Raw genomic sequence first — 16,740 nt, 5'->3', positions numbered from 1 at the left:
CACAGCAAACTGTGAGGAGGAGGAGAAAGACAGACAAGAGGAAAAAGTCTGGCAGCGCCGTTTTGGAGTTGGAGTTGCAGCGTAAAAAAAGAAAAAAGAAAAAAAAAACTCCCAGGCAACTCTAGAGGCACATCTGCAAGTTAGGAAGAGGAGGAGAAGAGGAAAGAAGACACATCTATATATTTTTTTCTTTTTTCGCCTGAGAAGATTTTTTTTAAAGTCGAGAATTAGAGGGGAATTCACCCAGAGAGAAGTAAGTAATCTGCTGAAAGCTCGCACACACCGCACACAAATACACTTTCTTTTTCTTTCTGAACATTGTTGCGCTCGTTTGTCTGCTTTTAAAGTTGAGAAAGCCACTCAGAGTTTGTGAAGCAGCGGAGGTTTCATATTTCAAAACGATGGAATTTCATACAAGTTCAGATGTAGAGGTGAAGTGCACCAACTGCGAGAACAGTTTATGAAACTAGCGAAGAAAGCCTCGATCAGGGACTCCCCCCTCCAAAAAAAGAAGAAAGAAAAAAGAAACAGCGTAAATGCACCACTGTCTGTTTTACGCTCGGCCCGGCTGTGATTTAATCTGTGAAAGAAGCGTCGGTTGTTAGAAACCCCCGGATGGCAGACTTAACAAGTATCCACCGCAGACAGATGTGCATTTTCAAACCAGTTGCATAAACTTTCACATTAATGAAAAACGTGTTTTTGTAAAGTTTAATAAGACAGAGAGAGGGGAAAAAACACTCTTAGAGTTTGGAAGTGAAACTTTATTGGACCTCAAATAAGCGCGCGCGGGGGTGTGGTGTATAGTGGCGTGGGATGAGACGGGGGGGGGGGGGGTCATATTTATGTGCATTTGTGATCATATTTCAGGATCTGTTATTGATTTGCTTTAACAAGCGAGAGACTCGGGGAAACACTTAGTGACGGCATACATGTTCAACTTTTTATTTCAATCCACCCAAAACCTGTGGCTGACCCTCCCCTTGACCTTTGACCTCCCCTTGCTTCACTATCGAGCACCTAGTCATTTATAGTTTTGTAATATTTAATTAGCCGAGACTTAAAATTGGAAAAACTCAAAAAAAAAATTGACAATAAATTATAACATTAAATTTCCTCATGAAATTATTTTTAGTTATAAAAACGGAGAAAATTAAAGTATTTGGATGATTTCATATAAATCTTTGTTTTCCCTGTCAGCATCCGCTAACCTGACGTAGTTAAAGAGACTCTCCAGAGCTTCTGTCAATTTGATTTGCATTGGAAAATTTTTAAAATGATGTTCTTCCCCTTAAGAAAGAACATATTTAAGCGTACATCACAGTGTGTTTGAAGGCATGCGCATGTGCTCAGAGAAATTTAAGCCCATTACACTGAGGTCTGTGGCCCTGCAGGGGTCCATGGGGGAGGTTTTATGGGGGATCCAAGCAAAATTAAATAAAGCATAAATCCTCTGTATTTTAGTTGATTAGAGTTTGTTAGTATTTAAAAAGTGATGGATATACTTCACATGCAAGGTGTCATTTAAAAAGTTACATCAATAATAATAATTATAGGAAGAAGAAGAAGAAGAATAGAAAGCTCTCACATGGGCTTGTGCAGATTTAAAAAAAATGTGGGAACAGGGGAACAGAAGTCTGGTGTGTTCATTTTGGGGGTCCAGGACATGAAAACGTTTGGGAGCCCCCCCCCACCCTCGAGCCTCCACATGTGCAGATATTTGTTTGAAACTTTCCCTCCTGTTCCTCGCCAGCTGTTCCACATTTTATCTGCTCCTCTGCTCTCGGGTTTCATACAGACGACGAGGGTCCGAGGTGCTCAGCCATGCGGTGCAGCTCAAATCCTCCCTTTTTTTGTGAGTGTTGTGTATGTGTGTGTGGGTTTTCTTTTTTCTTTTTTTTGGCACATGGCAAATTATTAACGGAGGTTTGGCTGCCTTGAGACGGAGCAGCGAGCGAACGCATGCGAAATAAGATGTTTAACAGGACACACAGATAAAAAAAAAAAAATCTCCTTTTGGGTGTTTTTTTATAAGGTTGCTCTCATCGTTCATCTTGTCTGAGCATTTGGCTTTGAGCGGGGCTTTTGCAGGTCTTGGGAACATTTGTCCAATAAAATAAAATAGGCACTGTCACATAAACTGTCATTTAATATTTCCCCCATTCTATTTTATTAATAATAACAAAATAACATTCGCAGGGCTGAAGCTGGAAAATTTACCACTGCACTCAGTTAAAAAAATAAAAGCAGACAAGTCAGGCCTTAAAAATCTGAAAATTTTAGGCCTAAGCTTTATTTTTAAAATGACAACTTGAGGACAATTTGTAATTAAATTTTGTTTGCATGTATTTGTGCATTTTTATGGCGTGTGACTTCTTAATTAAGCATTTTGAGATGATACTGGTAATTAAAAAAATTACACCGATAAATATTGTTCCCTGTATATCATCATAGGAGGCCCTTGTCATTTTATTTTCAGTATAAGACATCACATTTAAATTTGACGATTAATCAACAATTCAGTGCTGATAGATCAAAATATGTAACATTTTTAAATGGTTAAATCAATTAAAAAATAATGGCTTCAATTTCTATAGTTACACAATAATCTAATGTATGTAATATATATTTTCCAAATATCTAATAAATAATAAATCATAAGAAAGGAAGTCCACCTTGTGAAAAATTGTAAAAGATAAATCTGCACACTGTCTGTGTGTATATCTAATTTTGCTGCTGCTGCTTTCGCACGATACTATCTGAAAGTGGTGCACCTTTTCCAAATAAAGGACTTTGTCTCATTACAATGCAGCAGCAAGGATGAATGCAGCACTGTTTAAGATGCTAATCTTCTGGAATGAGATGCACAACTTAGAGCCATTCGCTTACTGTAGCCAGGAAAGATGTATCGTTGCCGCTCTGTGCTTCATAACTCCACGCGCAAGGAAAAGGCGGATAACGTTTCCCTCTGCAGGAATCGGTCCGTCAGATATCAGCGGCGGCGGCAGCAGCGTGCTGCTTTATCTCAACTTTAAAAATTTCTCTTTTATGCATGGGGACGTTGGCCGAGGACACCTGTGACCTGGTGACCTGGCAGAATAGGGGATGTCATGTTAATGCAGGGAGATGATGTGCTATTAGCTTTTGAGGTATGGCCTGCTCCTCTTTGTAAGGGCCTTACATTCACAGTTACAGGCAGTTTGTGTCCTCAGGCCTTTTTTGCCCTGTTGGAAGTATACCTGTTATCAGGTTTGTATGCAAGAAGCCCTAATGAGCTGTTTTGTTGTGCTAATGCCACGACCTGAAGCACTCAAAGAGGTGGCAAATGTTTTGTTAAAACGAGGGTAATGTGAGGGAAGTTGATTATCCTTTAGATAATGAGCACAGATGTGAGGGTTTTGTGTAATCGTGCTCACTTTGTGGGTTTTCCTGCAGGTTGCTGTTGGTTCGTTGATTTTTTTTCCCTCGCTTTTTTGTACTTTTCCTAAAACTTCCTGAGAGGATAAAACTGACAGTTTCATTTTATGTAATAATAAAAATCAGCTCACATTATGATTAGCTGTTGCTTTCCTTGCATACGGCTGGCGTAGTTGAATAGATGGCCCCCAAAAGAAATCTCTTACTCTCTTACTTTGATGATTTGGTACTTTGATATGTTGACATCAAATGAAACAGACACAGTGGGGAAAGAAAGAGGACAAGTCAGACAGAGGTAGTGATTGAGGGGAAAAAAGGCTGTTCATGAGAGCGGGTGGAAATGTGTGTGTGTGTGTGTGTGTAAGTGCAGTTTGTGAGGCACGGAGGAGTGCTCTGAAAACTTGGGCTGAGACAGCAAACCTGAGGAGCGTCAAAATGTCTGGATGCATTTGCGTATGAGCAGAGACAAGAAGGGGTCTTCGGGTGTGCGAGGGCTTCTCCTTGGCCTCCTAATCCCCAGGCCCAGCCATCCCTTCAGGGCATGCCTCAGATCTGGCTCTCTGGCTCTGTGCGTGGACGACCCAGCTCCACCAGCAGATTTAATATGCTATGTGTTCCTGCTCCCCCGGCTCCCCTCCACCTCAACCATCATTGTCCCAGAGCGGGACCCTCACTCGCTGTTTCAAGGAGCCTGCTAAAGGTACCTTTCAAGCCAAGGGGTGATGTCTTTGGATAAGGCGTATGGCGGGGAGGGAAAATAGCGATGAAGGCGATATGAGACTCGAGAAGGGAAAAATGTAATTTCACATATGTATATGACTCGCATTCAGGGATTGTAATTCACTTGGGTGTTTGCTAGCCAGCAAAAACAGTCGTACTCTGAGTGCACATGCATTCTCCTGCTCATTCACACTCTTATTTCTCTTTCTTGTTCTCTCATTCATACAGTTTTTTGTTTTTGTGTGTGTGCTGTTCTCTTTCTTACTGTCTTTTTTTTGTCTTTTAACTGCATGAAAAATAAAAAGGAAAAAAAAGTTGGAAAAGTTTTTTTTTGCTATAGCTTTCGTCCTTTGGAAAGTCCATTTGCACCTGACAATTTGCCTCCCAGAGTGAGGTGAAGAAAACGGCAATAAAAAAAAATGGTGGGGGTGGGGAAACATTCACATAAATTTGAATCAAGTGGTTCGGATTTACGGTAGATGAAGCTGTGTTTGACAGCTCGACATAAAGCCTGCTGTAGGAGACGGTAAATTTTATTGCGGCAGAAACGCGGGCTTGTGTGCGAGGATCCAGTGGTGTGCCAGCTCGTGACTGGTGTTTTCTTTTCTCGCACACTTTGGAAGAGAAGCGGACAGGTCACGCCTGCGTGTGACTGCCGCTCATCTCCTCCTCTGTTTGCTGTAGCTGCTGTAAAAATGTCTTTAAGTCCGCCGTGTGAAGTGTAGCAGCGAGAGTTGAAGTGCTTTTAGTCCGGGGGCCCATTTGTTTGTGTGTAAAGTTTGTGCGCCTAAAGAGACAGTTTCCTGGGGCTCCGGGGCGGTGGCGGGTTTGGTGGGGGCTCTTTCTTAGTGCAGATGTGGCATTGTGTCAGCTTTGATGGGAGCCGGTTGTGGCATCCGTGAGGGGGTCTGTGCTTTCCTGTCAAGGGTGGCGATTGGGAGACAGATGAACTGGCCGCTTGCTGTGAACAATGATCCGTCACGTACCGCTGCTTCTTGACGTGTGGGGCTAGGCTGCACCGAGGCATCAGTTTGGGCACTAATTTTTTTCCCTCTGCCATAACTGTTTAAACTGAGCCCTGTGTAGTGCATTTTGTTGCACAAAACACCTGCACTCACAGCAGTAATTAAGTTATGTGTTGTCATGCAACGATGCTCGCGCTGTGTGTTTGCAGCCCCGTGCTGCTTGTAGTTGTCTTTCAGTGGGAGTTATCGCCGAGCTTTGGTGAGTCCCCGAGTGGAGGTCAAGGGGGTGTCTGTTGTTTGGATGTCACATATAAATCCCAAGGTTAATACCTGAAAGAAGAGCAGGCCCAGACATTCTCTTTGCTCTCCAAACATGTTTTAGATGAGTACCTCTTTACCCGCTCTGCTGCCTTCGTTTCCGTCTGCCGTGGACTTGGGGCAAGTTGGAAAAGGAGGGGCGTGTGGGGCGGGTATCCCAAATAAACCCCTTTAGTGTGTTCTTTTCAGTAATGAATGCTAACAGACTCTGGCTCTAATAATGCCTCATCTTGGAAAAACAAAAGGGGAACTCTACTATCTGAGCAAATTTCTACCCGAACCTGAAAGAGCCCTCCTTTGACAGCGCAGCATTTGAAGACTAATCGTTTTTTCTCATGCAAAGCACGCTGTTTTAAGAGCCCGGGCCACGGAAAGAGAGGGGGCTGTGTTTTAACAATACTCCGCAGGGAGTGAGGAACAGGGTTCTGGGAGGGGAGGTAGGGTTGTAGAGAAGAGGGGTGGGGGGGGATTCCTCTCTCCTTTGCTCCTCAGACAAAGCCCGGTTCCTTTCAGTTTTGCATGGGGGGTAGGGTGCGTGGAGAAAAGGAGGGAGCGAGCAAGAGTTTGAGTTCCTTGAAAGAGATGGACTCGAGCCGTTTTTAATGACAGTTTGTCACTGTGGCCTCTCTACTTTCCAGGGAATTTGTTGGGCTGGCCTTGCAGTGACAGGCCTGGAAAGAAGCAGGCCTGAGAAAATTTATCGAGAAACAGAAATATTAACGTGTACATGGGGCCCTAAAACGGCTTTGGCTATTCCTGCCAGACTGGTGTTTTTATTAAGAGGGGTCGACATGCTTTGGAAATATATCTTATTCATGAAGAAAGCCAGGTTAGACTTCCCAAAGAATTCATTATGTTCCCCCAGATGCGGCTTTGTGGGTCGCAGTCGTCCCTTGGAGGACGTGGAGCGTGGAGCGCAACATTGTAAAAGCTCCCTCAGTGGGCATGGGAGTGCGAAGGGTTCCATTTGTCAAAGGTGCAAGAGTCTTTTTCCCCTCCTCAACACTTTCCCGGCTCAGTCTCAAACTCATTGTCTGAGCAAAGGCAGGACATTAGTCACTGCAACGCCACGGGAGCCTGCGGGGGCTAAGGACCAGCGCTCTGGAGCCCGAGTCGGACAGAGGGGAGGAGAGAGGGGAGAAGGAAGAACGGTGGGAGGGAAGGAGGGAGGGAACAAGTGAAAAAGGTGAAAGAAGGGCAAGAAAAGTGGAGGAAATGTGGGGTAGATGGAAAGTGAGGAAAAGAGAACATGGGAGCTCAGAGTATGTGTGTGGGAGAGGGAGAAAGACCGTGGGGGGGTTAGAGGGAGTGGAGTCTGTAGCTCTACCTCAGGGTTCAGTATGTAAGCCCCTGTATACCCCCCAAAGCTGCTTTCACAAAGAGATTTACAAGACAGGTCTCCGGTGTGCTTTGCTGCCCTGCATTATGAGTGAGTGTGAGTGTGTAAATGTGTGTGTGTGTGTGTTTGACTTGGAAAAATGGGCCTTTCTGTTTTTCTATTCCCTGACTTATTTTCTTCTTTGCATCATCTATGCAAAAAAGATTTTGTCAAATTTACCAATCCAGACAGGTCAGACGCTCAACAGCCCCAGTGGAGCGGTGTGAATAACCTATTCCCCCTGGTGGCAGTGTTTGTGTGTGTGTGTGTGTCTGTGGGTGTGTGTGCATTCATGTGTGAATGTATTTCACAGATTCACACATACAAGGGATCCTGTTAGCTTTTGGAATTATTTATAAAGCCTGGCTTTTGTGTGGCGCCCTAAGTCCCTGTCTCCTCCCATTACTGCCTATGACTCTACCTGGGCTTCCTTCAGCTCCAAATGCTCCCTCAGCCACCCTCCCAGCCGAAGGAACTGAGTTTGGTGTTAAAGCTAAACCCTTTATCTGCTGCTGCTGCTACTTTCTTTTTCTTTATGTGCAATCGCTGAGCATTTTCATCCTCTGTAAAAAACAAAAAAGTTTTCTTATTCAGAAAGTCATAATGTGCAAAGACAAACACAAGTCGTGCACTTCAGAGCAATACACAAAGTTACCCAGAACCATCCCATATGGCCCTGATTACCCTGTAATCCAGGAAAGTTTTTTCCCCATCCCTTTTTTCTTGCACACACTGATGGGGTGAAGGTTTTTTTTATTTAGCGTGTTTTTTGAGATGCTTTATGTTAATGTTTGTCTTTTATTGAAACAAGCTGGAATGTGATTATAGTCCTGCTTGGTACATATGAGCAGCGAACTGCTCTAGTTTCTCCATCTCCCTCTGGCATAGAGATCAATGCAAACCAGCTAACGCAGGGTAATAAGCCATTAGTACACACATTGTTGCAGAGATTTACATACATCGACCGGTGAAGTGATAAACTAGGTTCCGTGTCCTAGAGGTAAGAATTATTGTGTGTGTGAGTGATTAGCTGAATGAACCCCGGGTTAGAGTAGGTGTGTGTGTGCGGGCACGCGGGTGTGTGTGTGTGAAGCATTGCTGGGTGATCTCCTTGCGACTGCCAGTCCTGTGTGATAGGTGCCAGATTGCGTAGCTGGGAGCCAGGTTGTCTCTGCTTGTCAGGAGTGCAAGGTGGAGGAGGGGAGATGTGAGGATGATTACAGTACACTGTTCCTCTGATCTGATTCATCACTAACTGTCTCTCCTGCAAAGGGTGAACTTATTATCCCTGTCTCAACTTCCACGGTGGAGCCAGCTGCTCTCCATGCTTCCCAATTAACCCCAGGCGCCCGTCAAACGCTCCAATTAAGGCCTCCTCCTCCTCCTCGCAAATGTATTTGCCTGCGTTTGCCGGGCTGCTGGAGACGCTCGAACATGCGGCGGTGAGCGAGCCGAGCGTGTTTGTTTAGGAGCTGTCCTGAGAAATGGCGTTATAGCTCCCAGATTTATTTGAGGTGGGGTTGCTAACAGCTGAATGAAGTAAATACACCCAGATGTTTGGCTTCTTCACAATCAAGTTGGCAGGCGGGGGGGGGGGCGGGCTGTCTGTCTAACGACAAGTCTTGTTCCTCGGTTTCTATGCTGGGGATTTTCAGGGGGCCATTTTGTGCCTGCTCTCTTTGGAGTTTATGGGAAGTTTTATTTCCACGAACACTCGGCAGTACTGTTAGGTTAAGGCATCTCATCCCGGCGTCGTGCTGTGTGATATTGCCTTGGTATTTGAGTTGCGTGAGTCTTTCTCACTGGGCTGAGAGTTTCTTCCGAACTCGGTGTTTCAAAATCCTGTGTGTTTTTGATGCACGGGTTTCTGGCGCGCAGCAGTGTGCGTGCGCGCTTCCGTGTGTAGGAGTGTTGCTGTAGGTGGTGGGATACAGGTTTGGCAGCACTAGCAAATCCTCGGAGACTGCCTGTGTGTGTGTGTGTGTGTGTGTGTGTGTGTGTGTGTGTGTGTGTGTGTGCGCATGTGTGGAGCCTATGAGCCCGTGCAGGGAGAGGTAGTGGTGGTGGTGGTGGGGAATCTGTGGCTGATATGAAAGTGAAGGGAGAGAGTTGTCTCCCGACGCTGCCGTGGGGAGAGCCGTCAGGGAGCTAGAAGTCTTTGGGACTCCCTCTGAGCTTCAGCTGTCTTTGATCTCACACCTCCGCTGCGGTACACTCCACACTGCTCTATAGAACACCCTCACCTGCCGCCGATCCAGCAACACAGACTCACAGCTCGCATAGATGAGACTCTTAACTTGTATACTTGCACTTACGGCAACGCAGGGCTCAGTGCAACTGCACTTAAAAAACTGAGGTGGAAACTTTGCAAGCAGCAACTGTCAGAGAAATATATGACAATAGAGACTACACTGGTTATTTATTTATTAATTTTTTTTAGGATGTATTAATTACTCGGGTAGTGTGTAAAGTTTGGGAAAGTTTTTAAAAATCAGGAGGACTCCTCATATTGCTCATCCTGTCTGATAAGGAGTCCGAAATGCAAACTTTTAAGGATCTAGACTCACAGATTTAGCATGCATGGTTTTTTTTAAATAAGATATTCTCAACTATGGTGTAATCAGTAATGACAAAGGTAGCGTGCTTAAGAGTCCTGCTAGTTTAAGCCTGCACATGTGAGTTCATTCCCTCGCCTCTTTTTTCCTGTCTATTACTGACATGTTGAATTAAGGTTGAAGTGCTGACCCTATTTTAAGGTATTTTTTAATGACTTGTGATGGAAGATAAATGCAAAGCCACAAACAAGCAAACAAACAAAAAAAATCCTAATAATTTTCTCCATCTGTGGAATATGTGACTCAGTGCTACCCTTTTGGATCACTTCCCATCTACACAGGAAGTCTAGCATTAAAGCAGTGCTCCTCCTTTTCTCCATGCATTCCTTTGACTGACTGTGGCACATTTCTGGACAGCCTCATTCAGCATTCCTTTACATGCCGATTTGTTTGCCCTCCCTCTCTCCCTCCCTCCTTATTTTTTTTTTCCAAGTCTTCCTCCGTTAACGTCCGGCTTTATCATACGAGAGCCCAACACCAAGACAACTTCATCTCATCCAATTTTCACCCCTTTAATTCGGTTTAAATGGCATGGCCGCGAGGGCCAGGGCGGGAATTAATAAGAGCCAATAAAGCTCGCCGCTGGGGCATCAAGGCCAGTCTTTAAGTAAACATTATGACTTCTTGAGGGGGGATTCAGGCGCGGCAATTGATGAATTGCGGCGAAGCTTGGGAAGGGCTAATTTCTCACTTAGCCGTCCTGATGGGGCTAGCTAATAGGCCTTGCTTTGCCTGGCTGATTGTCTGCTGGCTTTATTATTGTGCATTATCACGCTGCCCCCTGGCTGTTTTTAGCGTTCGGCCCCGGAGACGCCAGAGCACATCATTAATCACATTGCGGCACTGACTCATTCCACTTCAACACTTATTCCAATGACACAGTGGAATGAAGGAAAGCAAGGAGGGAGGGAAAGAAAGGGAGTGCGAGCAAAATGAGAAAGGAGGAAAACTGAACTGAAAAGAGGAGGAAATTCAAGTCCGAGTGGGCAGGACAGCTTCACAATAACACTCTAACCTGTAGCTGTACAGCCATCGGATTGCACTCGGTAGTTCAGCTGCTGCAAACAGCGCTGGTTTGACTTCTGTCTGGGGTGCAGAGGATAAGAGGAGTGTATTCTACAGTCCCCTGGGCTAAGTGGAAGATCTACTGTCAAAATCATACGTGCTGCCACTCCACTTACACAGGACCCTCCATCTGCTTGATCCTCCTCTGAGCACAGAGGCAGAGAGAAAGATGTGTGTGAGGAGGAATTTCACTTCCTCCACTCATCCCCTCCCTTGGGCACCCCCCCTCTCTTGCTCATGTTCTACACACAGTGATTGCGCTTGCATATTGAAAGGGATGTAGAGAAACATATGCATCCACGTCCATACATACTGTTACACAGCCGGTCTCGCATACTGTCAAATCTACTCGAAACATTTCCTCTTTTCCTCCCGTGCCGTGTTCACATACACATGGGTTACATACAGCCGCTGTTTAACATTTACTTTTTTTTTTTTTTGCTGTGAAAGCACAGCGAAGGATGCTGTTCTTGCGTCTCTGGTTGTGGCATAGCGTAGAGTGCCTTTTAATGACATGTATGAAGAATGCCTCCACAGACACAGAGCTGTTCTCGCTGCAGTTTGGAGGCCCGTTCTCCTGTGCTTTAAAATATCTGCCATGTGCACGGGCTAATTGAATGGAAAACTTAGCTAAGAGTGTAGCGGGCTGCTGCAGTTGGCAACAATTAGTTTGAAAACTTTAGATAAAAAATAAGGTGTGCAGTAAAAAAAAAAACAAGTCTAGCATTTTCTCTTCTTTTCAAGGACCTTTGGGATATTTTGCTGAAGTATTAGTTTGCATTGTCTGCGAAAGGCTTCAGTAATCGGCTGAACAAGCATCTTTTCCTTCTCCTTAAGAATCAGAAAAAGTGTCTGATCAAACAAAGGCTCTGTGTTTTAGCATGGGAAGAAAATGGATAAAGTAGGAACAAGGGAAACCGATACTGCATAACTGGGCCACCGCAGCATCAAAGCTGCCCGTATTATCCATTGTCTCAGTTGTCACAGCCCCACTTGCCCTGAAACAAGTGGTTCGTGAACAAATGCAAAGTCAAAAATATATAAATAAACAATCTAATAAGCATGGGGCTGTGGGGAAAAGGAGCAAGGCTTCCATTGTGGCGCTCGCTTTATTTGCCCCTTATCTACTGGGTAGCGAGCGCAAAAGAGGCGTCGTGTAAGCGTCGTGATTACATCGTGTGGGTTTGTTACCCAGGAATGTAAGATGCGCTCGGCTCATTCTGCTGTGCAACACACAAGGTCCCTCACCAGCCCTCCAAAGCATCTTAAATGGAGAGGTCTGAGGGACCAAGACGCATGCGAGGATAATCTTATTAACTGTGGTGAAAGCTACTGATGCTCTGTGTTGTTGCACTGTTTGTCCTTGGAAATAAAATACAAATAAAATCAGTCTTCATTTGAAACAGGCTTTCCATTTTCTAATTGTTGTGCAATACACTTGTGGTAGAAAGCTGTTTTTTTGCTGATGGGATGCTTTTAAGACCACGTATCTTTAATATAAAGATAAATCATGAACATCAGTATGTTTAAAATGTACAAAAACATCAAATTGTCATTCATAAGTAGTCTCAATAAAGCTTTGCAGTGTAACTAGAAAAAGCTGAACTCACACGTGACACAGTAACGTGTAAATGACTAACAAACTTAATGACTCAGACATGCCACACTGCACAAAAAGGGTGAGAAGATCAAGCACTAAACCAGTTTGCATGTGTGTATCTGGGATTGGATATGTGTGTGTGTGTGTGTGTGTGTGTGTGTGTGTGTGTGTGTGTGTGTGTGTGTGTGTGTCAGGGTGTGACTAATTCTTGCTAAATGGCCCTTACTTGAGAGTCTGGTCCCCATCAGCTGTAGGCCAGACTTAGTGCCATCTGGGCACAATGTTAAGTTTTTGCTGGTGAATGAGAGCCACAGCCCCCAAATCCCCCCCAGCCCCTTCCCCTTTGCCCTTCAGGGCCAAGGGCATGCTGTAAAAGTGCAGTATTGAACACGAGGCCTAAGCATGTGAAGCTATTGCGCCTCCTCAGTAGGGGTTTTGAACCCATTACAGGTCCTCTAACCACCACCGAGAACCTCTACAGTCTCCTTAAGGTAGAGCTGGGCGATATGAGATTTTTTCATATCACGATATGTTTTTTTCATTTCAGTCGATAACGATATCTATCACGATATAAGCCAAATAACTATATTTGTAAGATTTAAATGTGCCGTTGCTCACAAGTAAAATGTGAAATAATCAGCAGCTTGTTTTTATTTAAATATTTATTTCCCATAATAAGTTCAACAGGGTAGATGTACTTAAGGAACATGAGACTTTTTCAGATAGATAAAGGCAAATATTGCAAACTACACAAAAGGCAGCCGCTAAAGCGTCTAAGTTTCAAAATAGAACAAACGAAACTGACTACTAAATTGTCAATTCCACTTAGAAACAAAATATTAATTCTAAAAATAAATCTTAGTTTGTTTTACAGAAGAACAGACAAAACTGACTAACCTTTGTCAATATCAAATAAACTGAGAACTAAAAGGAAATTCTCAATCTCTCCTTGTTGTATAGCTTAGCTTTTCAAACACTTTTAACAGTTACTTTAGTCTGACAAAAGCCGAATGACGAATTAGCGCTTCCAGTCAGAGACTGAGGCTACGTCCACACGTACACGGGTATTTTTGAAAACGGAGATTTTCCGTTTTCGTTTTAAAAAATAATCTCGTCCACACATAAAGGGAGAAATGAAAGAAAACGCTGCTATGAACATGCCAAAGCAGCAGGTGGCGCTAGATTCCTAACCGTGCAGAAATGTTGGCCAATCAGAAGTCTAGAAGCCTCGGTCTGAAAAAGTAAACAAAGCTGGGGCATAGAAGCAGAACCGAGTCGTGTGTGTGGACGGACAGTAACTGTGTGTATATGTAAGCATTTAAACACTGCAGAGAGTAGAATTAACAGTAACAGTCTTGTAGAAGTTAATTTCACCGAAACAATAACGTGGCGCACAGTGTGACGCATGCACCAGTTTATTGTATTTCCAGACTCTGTTTTTTGTCAGACTTGAAATAGCCGAAATACCTTCACACTACGGAACTTCTATGGCTCTTCCGTTCGACAATCTCTCCGGCGTTGGAACCATCATCTGTTTTCTCTTCGGTCACGCTCGGTTGATTTTTCTAGTCGGCACACTCATTTCCTCCATTAGGCGCTGGCTCCATTACCCGCTGGCTGCTTCCCAAACAAACACACGTGCGGCTTGGCACTTGTGCTGTACGTAACAAGTCACGCGACGTGACGCTGCGGCTGTGATTGGTTCGGCTCTGCGCTACTTAATTTGGATTGGCTGACTTTTTTTTTTTTTTTTTTTTAAGAGGACAAGAGCGGCGAGGTCTATCGCGATAGCTTAATTTCTCTATCGAGTAAAAGTTATATCGCGATACATATCGTTATCGTTCTATCGCCCAGCTCTACCTTAAGGCATCTCATCCCCTCACACTGACCTGATCCAATGCAAACACATGCAGTCCATAGGAAGCACACTTTGTTTTATTGCTAGATTCAGCTAATCTCGCCGAAGGGCTCACACTCCTCCTCCTCCCTCTTCTTCTTCGCCCCTCAGTGTTTTAGTTGTTCCAGCTGTGAAGGAGCTTTTAATATTGTTGGCATAGCTGCGCGACGTGCAAAACACACATTGTGCATGCAGGAAAACATGTGCAGGCACGCAGGGGCGCAGTGAGGTGCACACGGACGCATGCGTGCATACGTGAACACCCGTACACACGTGCACGTATAGTCTCAGTCTCACACTCCTCCCTTTCTCCATTCATTTTCTCCCTTATCCCACTTTTGCTCGCAATCTCCCTCAATCGTCTCCATCTCCCATCTCTCCCCTCTAACTCGCTGCGCCGCGGTGCGTTTGTGCAGTGTTGATAAGCCTAAGATAGCAGATCTCGGTGGTCGCTGATGTAATGATGATGAATGCTGCGGTGCTGCCAGTCTCCCCCTCGGGGGGCCCTCGACACTGAACAGTCGCCCTAATGAAATGAACACAAATACAGTACCCTGTCTGTGAGGGGGGGGGGGGGGGGGGGGGGGGGGGTGTTGCCAAATCTAAGAAGACACTTCAAGAGTTTATATATAAATGTCCTCCAGTTTTTGATTGTGTGCGTGCATGTGTAAGTGCGTGTGCCATGCAATTGCAAATGTGTTCCTGATGAGAGCACGCAGGTACACCTAAAGCAGCTTTATAAAATTAAACTTGTGAAGTTGCAGGCTTTAAATAACAAACAGCGGTGATTTTTTGATAGCATTAGTGCTCGTTTAAGCCTGCGTGAAAGAAAGCAAACAGTTTTTTTTCTATCAAAGGCAAAAGTTTATTTTAGTGTTTCACTTTGATGTGTACAATTTGCAGATGACTTTCAACTCAGTGCCTTTTTCACCGAAGCGTATAATTTATGTTAAATTGATTTGCTTAATGTGCTTATAAAATAAGATTTTTTTTTCATTTTTTTCAGAGGGAACACTTTGAATTGTGGCATTTTAAACCTGTTTAATCGCCTCCCTTTCTGTGCGGAGGGATTACAGTTGAACGCAAATAATGATACACCCTCGTTTTTCTAATTGGGTGTAGGACATTTCAATGGCAGAAACATTAATGTGAAATTAAGATTTATTCTGACTAACAACGGCATCCAGCGCCTACTTGTGAGTCATTCTGTATGTGCCAGGGATCTGTGGAGACAACTGTGGGGCTGTAAGAAAGTCCACGTACAGGTGATTATCTCTGTGATGCACAGTGTAAATGTAGCAACGTGATTTCTTGCGAGGGGGTCAAAGGGCCAAATGGCAAATTAAAACTTCTTTTGACATTTTACGTTAAGGGAAAAAAAAGCTGTAAATTTTCTCTAAACATAGACTGATGTGTCTATGTGAGGGTATGATTTTGAGTGTTTGTGGATGGGGTAAAAATGAGCAAGCACGAAAAACGAGGGCACAGACAGCAACATCTGCACGACTGGGTGTGGGCGTCCAGGTCAGAGGGATTATGGGTGAAAAGGTCCTGCTTTTAATTGCTGCTTTGGAACTGTGGCCTGCCTTGTGGAGCACAAAAGGCCCGTCAGACACGCTTCAGTGGCTTGGACTTGTGAATATTTGCCCGACCAGTGGAATGCCCCGCTTTCTCCTCAGCCACCCCCCTTCTGGTATGATCCCCAATCCAGAACCTCATATTTACTGCACTTTCAGCTCATTTGCTTTGGTCTGACTCACCTGGGGTGTGATAGGAATACACACATGTTTATGTGAGCTAGGCACACGAGCATGTCGGGAGCTCAGGACTCCTCTTGTTCTTTTCTCCTTCACTGATTTTACCCAAGTTCAGCTGTACAGATGATGTAATGACAGTTTCACCGGGGCAATGGTGAAGTTTTCTCTCACCGTGCTCTTGTTTGACTTTATGCTGATGAAGTGAACGAGTGGCACCCACGAACTTAATATGAATGCACAGTGCCACGAAAAAGTACTTGCCCCTTCCTGATGTCTTTTGCACAGTTCTCACACTTAAATGTTTCAGATCAACAAACAAATTTTATATTCGACGAAGCTAACCTGAGTAAATACAAAATACTGTTTTTTCTGTCCAAACCTACCTGAGCTTATGTGAAAAAGTAATTATCTCACTTTGTTAAATCATGAATTAAGTGAGATTAACCACATTTTTTAGAAAGAAAGACTTCAAATTCACTAGCCAGTCTCAGACCTGATTAACCCCACACCTGTTGATCAAGAACTCATTTAAACAGAACCTGTGTGAGAAAGTAAAGTTGTTTAAAAGATCTCAAAAATCATAACATCATGGCTCTCAAGTATACTTCACAAATGAAGAAAACTTGAAACAATGGTGAAACCTACCAAAATTTAATATCGATGACTCAACCAGGAGGTCACAAAAGAACCAAGAACAACATCTAACAAACTGCAGGCCTCACGTCTCTCAGTTAAGGTCAAAGTTCATGATTCAATAAGAAAGAAACTGGGGAAAAAATGGCATCCATGGGAGATTCCAGAGAAACAACCACTGCTGACAAAAACAAACACGAAGTCTGTCAAAAACATCTTGATGATTTCCAAGAAAAATGTGGGAAAATGTTCTGTGGAATGACAAGACGAACGCTGAACTCGTTGGAAGGTTTTGATTCCACTCCATTTGGGATCAAACTAACACAGCATTTAATAAAAAATATTATCACACCAACAATCAAACATGGTGGTGGT

General features: G+C 44.1%; 1 protein-coding gene across 1 annotated transcript in view; it reads left to right on the top strand.

Annotated features, from left to right (window-relative positions):
• The first annotated feature begins 203 nt into the window (after positions 1-203).
• The window catches only part of gli3 (GLI family zinc finger 3), a 99,058-nt gene continuing 82,521 nt past the window's right edge, over positions 204-16,740 (top strand). Inside the window, exon 1 of the mRNA XM_085362108.1 lies at positions 204-253. The gene's annotated coding sequence lies outside the window, so the exon portion shown is untranslated. The remainder of the gene's footprint in view (positions 254-16,740) is intronic.

The sequence above is a fragment of the Diplotaxodon limnothrissa genome, linkage group LG9, assembly GCF_057381915.1.
Source record: "Diplotaxodon limnothrissa isolate DT_005_m linkage group LG9, D_limnothrissa_male_GT1.1, whole genome shotgun sequence".
Taxonomy (NCBI): domain Eukaryota; kingdom Metazoa; phylum Chordata; class Actinopteri; order Cichliformes; family Cichlidae; genus Diplotaxodon; species Diplotaxodon limnothrissa.
This window is presented reverse-complemented; position numbering and strand designations above follow the sequence as displayed.